Below are 6,000 nucleotides of genomic sequence, written 5' to 3'. Positions count from 1 at the left end.
GTTACCTTCAAGTCAATGTTTATCCATTTCAGGACAGATCCCTGTTCAGTCCCCAAAGCTCGGGGAAAAAAATATGAAACCTAAGAGGCAGTCAGGACCCTCAGTTCCTGACTCAAGATCACCTAGATGACCATAGGCTTTAAATAGTATGAGTGAGCAGACACCATCAGTCCTAGAGCAGAGAGTCACCTTTTCCTGTCCTGTATGGAATGTCTAGGAGACAGCCTCACGAGGTCCCCTGCACTTGACGGATGAGAGGAGAAGGAGAGAGCAGATGTTGTCTCTCTCTTTAAAGTCTATTGAGTCTCAGTGGACTAAGACAGACTAAATCAGGTTGAGGGTAACCAACAGGCCTCAGACCTGTCAGTGAGTTAGGGGGCTGTCTACCCCAAGTATTTAGAAGACTTCCCTATGACAGAATGAGAACAATTTATTCCAATGGCCATGAAGGCAGCTGAAGCAGACTCTGGAGCACTTAGAGCTCAGACATCAAAAATGACGTGGTCACTGTCAGCTACTGCATCCCAGGCCATCACCAGTCATCCTGACTTTTGTCCTGCCACTGCACTCTGGGAGAGAGAATGAGGCTGATGACTTTGCGCAGCTCTGCCTCACTTAAATCCAATTTACCAGCAAGTCAAAACATCACCCATGATGTCATTGGTCCTTTTCAAAAACAAAGGACAAGCAACAACTGGGTGGGTGACATTCCTGGTTCTGCGGCTAATCATCTCTCAATGCATCGCCCATCTCCCTGGTGCCGTCTTAGAGACCAAGGGATTGCTGCATCTTTCCCAAAGCACCAAGTCCTCCAGCTCTCTGAACCAGATTTCGCATGGCCCATGGGAAGTGGCAGGAGAGTCCAGATGACCTCTGCACGTGCTCTCTGGGGTGAGCACAAGACAGAGCACAGTATGGGGAGGTGTCATGACTTCCCCCCATGGAATGCCTTAGTTATGCTTGAAACCAAAGTGTTTTCATTTCTGTTCTCTTGCTTGACCCCCTCACCACCACCGGGGGGAGAGGGGAGAGGTGGGAGGGGAGGGAAGACATGACAGTTACTTGAATGCCGTCTTACAGATGAGAAAACCAGGGACCAGAAAGGGGTGATGGTGTGCCCATGATCACGTACCAGTCCAACCTCATCTAAGCATTTATTAAATGTCTAGTATTGCCAGGCCTTCTTCCAGGTACTGGGGACACAGAGATAACAATGAAATCAGTTCCTGCCCTCAGGTAGCTTACATTCTGTTGGGGAACACAGCATGTAAACAGGTACATATACAAGGTAATTTGAGGGGGAGAAAGAGCACACCAACTAAAACTAAGCGAATCAGGAAAGGCTTCCCATGAGAGGTGACCCCTGAAATGGAAGGAGCCTTGAAAGAGTTCAGACAGTCTCAGAGGGAAAGGGGAGCTTCCAAGCTTGGGGAACTCCACATAAAGGAACGGAGGTAGGGGGGGCAGAGTGTGGAGCTTGGGAAATATCAAGTAAGGTGGTTTCTTAGGATCATGGAATGCAGGAAGGGGATTAGTGGGAAATAATTCTGAATGCATTGAATGTCAACTGAGGGCTTTGTGACTTATCTGAAAGTCAGTAGGGGGATTCTCAAGTAAGGTAATTTGATGGTCATGATTTAGAAGAGGTACAATAGTCTTTTCATAATCGTAACCAGGAGTTTGTTTTCAGGAAAGGGGATCATTTAACCAGGTTAAGAACCAGAGTGGAGACTCTGGGAAGAAGATGGTAGACTGGGGCAGCTAGGTGATGCAGTAGGTAGAGCATGGGCCCTGAAGTCAGGAGGACCTGAGTTCAAATCCAGCCTCAGATCAAACACTTGACACTTACTAGCTGTGTGACCCTGGGCAAGTCACTTAATCCCAATTGCCTGAAAAAAAAATAAAAAAATAAAAAAGAAGATGGTAGACGCTCACTAGATATCTGTGAAGGGACTAGAATTTGGTATTATCCTCATAATGGAGCTCCTAAGAAGAAGAAAGTTTATGCCGGAGGAGAGGGTTCATGTCTCTGTCTTAAGGCTTGTTCCATGGAAAGAGGGCATTGGACAGTGATAGCTAATAGTAGTGATCACAGTCTTTTCTTGAGTATAACCCAGGGGGACGGTGGGCACAGAGGAGGCAGAGGAGTGGGGAGGATTGTCTGGAGGACTTGGACCCAGCTCTCAAAGGAGTGAGCAGGGCTGGTCTGAGAGAAGTGCTCCAAGGGAATCAAGAAGATGATGAGAAAGCAAAGGAGACTGAGGATGCTCAGATGTGTAGGAGGAGAACCAGGAGAAGGTCGTGTCAGGAAAACCCCAAGAAGAGCGGCTATCCAGGATAAGAGAGTAGCCAGGAGTGTCAAATGCAGCCAATATGGTGAGAAGGCTGAAGCCTGAGAAAGACCATCGGATTTAGCAATCAGATCATTGGCAACATTGGAGAAGGCAGTTGTAGTTGAGTGGTGAGGTCAGACGCCATATTGCAAAGGGTTGAAGAGTGAGTGAAAGAAACCTAAGTGGAGGCAGCAAATATCAACAGCTTTTTCAAGAAGTTTGTCTAAGATGTGAAGGAGAGATAGGGTGATAGCTTGAGAGAGGAGCTAAGACAGAACTGGAAGAGGGAGCCAAAGAGGAATCGTAGCCCATGTATGGGAGCTGTATCAAAATCCAGGCAGTTCAATGATACCCTACTCCCCACCTCCTGCTCCCTGGAAGCAAAGGATGCCCTGTCCTGGGAAATATGGCTACTGGCTTGAGCCCCTGTGGATTTAGGGTGACTCAGAGCTCGGAATCTTCCAAAGAAGTCCTACTCATTGTTCCTGAATCTCAATATCAGGTCAGTGTTTGGATGCACTTCCACTGGGAACCGGATAAAAGGCAGTTGCCAAGGTGGGTGGTGTTCTGATAATTAGCCCAGTTTCCCAACTGCACTGGGCTCTGGCTTAAAGGCTGCCCACTGCCCGCTTCCCCAACCGTGCCACACCTCCTTCCCTTTACCCCAACACACGTACTTGGCTCTCAGTTTTACCCCCTCCAGTGGCACATCTCATGTAATGGTTTTATGGGCCTGGTCAGCCTTGAGCAAATGTTTCCCTGGATGAAGGACTGTCAGGGGCCAAGGTAACATGCTTTGTATCTGTTAGCTGGGCTGAATGACATGGCCTGGGACTGTAGAAGAACTGGATGTTTGAGAGTCACTGTTTCCAGTGATTCCTTTAATCCTCAGTTCAGTGCCACCTTTTCTGTTACAGAGCATATGAAGAATTGCAAATATCTTTTTGGTGGAACAGCAAGAAAGCCAGCATCATTGGACTAAAGAGTACTTAAGAGGATGTAAGGTGTAAGAAGACTGAAAAGGTTGATGACATAGCTATGTTATGAAGGGATTTGAACACCAGAGGATTTTATATAGGATCATGGAGGTCATAGGGAGGGGCTGTAGTTGATCGAATAAGGGAGTGACAGAGACTTGCCCTTCAGAAAGATCACTCAGAAAGAGACTTGAAGCAGAGAGACCTCAATGAGCAGGCCATTGAAATAGCTTAGATGTGAGGTGATAAGGGCCTACACCAGGGTGGGGGCAGTGTCAGAAGAGAGAAGGGAGCAGATTGGAGAGATACTGCAGAGGTGAAATTGACCAGAGATGCTGCAGAGGTGAAATTGACAGACTTTGGCACCATATTGGATACAGGGCATGAGAGAAAGAGAGGTTGGGAGCCAAAGAGATTGAAGGATGGTATAGGCTTTCACAGTCAAAGGGAAGGTAGGAAGGGGAGAGGGTTTAAGGGATAAGATAATGAGTTTGGTTTTGGACACGTTGAGTTTAAGATTTTTGAGGTATCTTGTTCCAGATATTCAACAGGCAGTTGGAGATTTGAGACTGGAGGTCTGCAGAGAGGTTAAGACTGAATAAGTAGATTTAAAAATAATCAGCATAGAGACGATAATTGAACCTTTGTGAGCCGATGAGATAACTAAGTGAAATAGTAAAGAGAGAAAAGAGATGAGGGCCCAGGATAAAGACAGAAATGAAGATGGAACCATGTGGGACATCCATAGCACAGATGACCTGGATGAAGATCCACCCAAGGAGACCAAGAAGAAGTAGTCAAATAGGTAGGAAAACCAGGAGATATTAGTACCTTGAAAAGCTAGAGAGCATCAAGAAAAGAATGATTAGCAGTGTCAAAGACTGCAGAAAAGTCAAGAAAGATGAGGATGAAGAAAGGCCATTGAGTTTGGCAATTAAGAGATCATTACTAACTTTGGAGAGAGCAGTTTTAGTTGAATGATGAGGCTAAAAGTCAGATTGTAGAGAGTTAAGAAGAAAGGGAGAGAAAAGGATGAGTAGGCACCTATTGTAGATGGCCTCAGGGAGTTTAGCCACGGAAGAGAGGAGAGACATGGAACTGGTGGATTAAGTGAAGGATTTGTGGGATTGGGTAGACATGGGCATGTTTGTAGGCAGGAGGGAAGCAGCCAGTAGACAGGAAGAAATTGAAGACAAGTGAGAGTGGGGCTGAGGAGGAGACAATCTGCTAGAGAAGACAGGAAAGAATAGGATCACTCAGACGTGGAGAGAGTTTGTCTTGATAAGGACAACGGTGACCTCTTTATGTGAGAAAGAGTTGAAAGTGGACATAATGGCAGAAATCATCTGATTGGTGTAAGTTGAAGGGGAGGGCAGGAAAGGGAGCTCCTGGCAAATGGCCTCAACTTTTCCTGTAAAATATGAGACAAGATTCTCAGCTGAGAGGTCGGAGGTAGCCATGGGAGGTTTGAGGAGGGAGAAGGTTTGCAACAGCTACTGTGGAGAGTAGAAGAGTGAGTGCTGAAAGGATGGCCTTGCCCCAGTGAATGGAGAAAGCAGCCAGATTGGGCCAAGGATGCAGAAAAGAAATCTGGGCTAGAGAGGGTAAGTCATGAGTGCAGTGAGGGAACAGTAGACATCAGAAGACACCCAAGACCTGAGGGAAAACATCTCAGATACTGTTAATATCGAATAAAGGTACTAAGAGATCAGTAACTACTGATCAATCGATGTGCCTCATTTCCCATTTACACAAAACTTTCTGAGGGACATCTCTATGTGGTCTTTGCAAGTGGCATTCTAGTGCTGCATAGCTGGGCATGCAGGGTGAAGAGCAGTAACATAGGACTGGGAGGAAATCCAGACAGTCTCCCCAAGGCTGGGTCTGTGGGTTCACAGAGTCTCAAAATCAGAATCACAGATCTCAGGTCAAGGGGAGCTCAGTGGTCTCCCAACCCAGTCCTGATCAATAAGACTTTCTCCAACGTCTCCTTCGAGGGGCCAGCCAGCCTCTGCTCGCAGGCCTCTGTAGGAGCTCACCACTTCCCAAGGCTGACTACCCACCTTTGGGACAGTTCTCATTAGCAGTAAATTTTTTTCCTGACAGTGAACCTGAATTGGTCTCTGTAGCTTCTGCCCCATTGTTTGACTTCTGGAGCCAACCAGTAAAAATCTAACCCCCTTCCATGTGAGAGTCCTTGCAGGACTGAAGACAGCTTGACTCACCACCCTCATTACCATTTCTCCTATGCATTCTTCATCTGCCTCCCACACGCACACACCCCAGCTCCTGTGACTCTCTCCAGTGCCTGTGTGCCTACGTCTGCTGTGTCCATGCCCCTGCTTTGGGACAGGTGCAGGCAGACTGAGAATGAGTACAGAGACACATTAGCCTGAGGCAAAGCAAGCAAGCAAGCTTTATTGCTGGGTCATGGAGCCCTTCTTTTGGGTGGAGCTGAGACTCTCAAAGGCATTGGGAGATGAAGGAACCTGACCTGAGGACGAGGTTTTGAAGTCCTTAAAGTATGAGAAGATGCTGGGAGGGGAATGAACGCTGACCGGCCTGGAGACCCCAGCAGGAATTCACCAATGGGAGAGAGGAGCAGGCATCCCGGGTGACTTATCCCAGGTCATGCAGCTGGGCTCAAATTCAGGTCTCCTGACTCCCAGTACAGTGTTGGAGGCCCAGAA

Source organism: Vombatus ursinus, unplaced genomic scaffold (assembly GCF_900497805.2).
Source record: "Vombatus ursinus unplaced genomic scaffold, bare-nosed wombat genome assembly UNPS02014176.1, whole genome shotgun sequence".
Classification (NCBI taxonomy): domain Eukaryota; kingdom Metazoa; phylum Chordata; class Mammalia; order Diprotodontia; family Vombatidae; genus Vombatus; species Vombatus ursinus.
The sequence above is the reverse complement of the archived record's forward strand: the minus strand, read 5'-3'. Positions refer to the sequence as shown.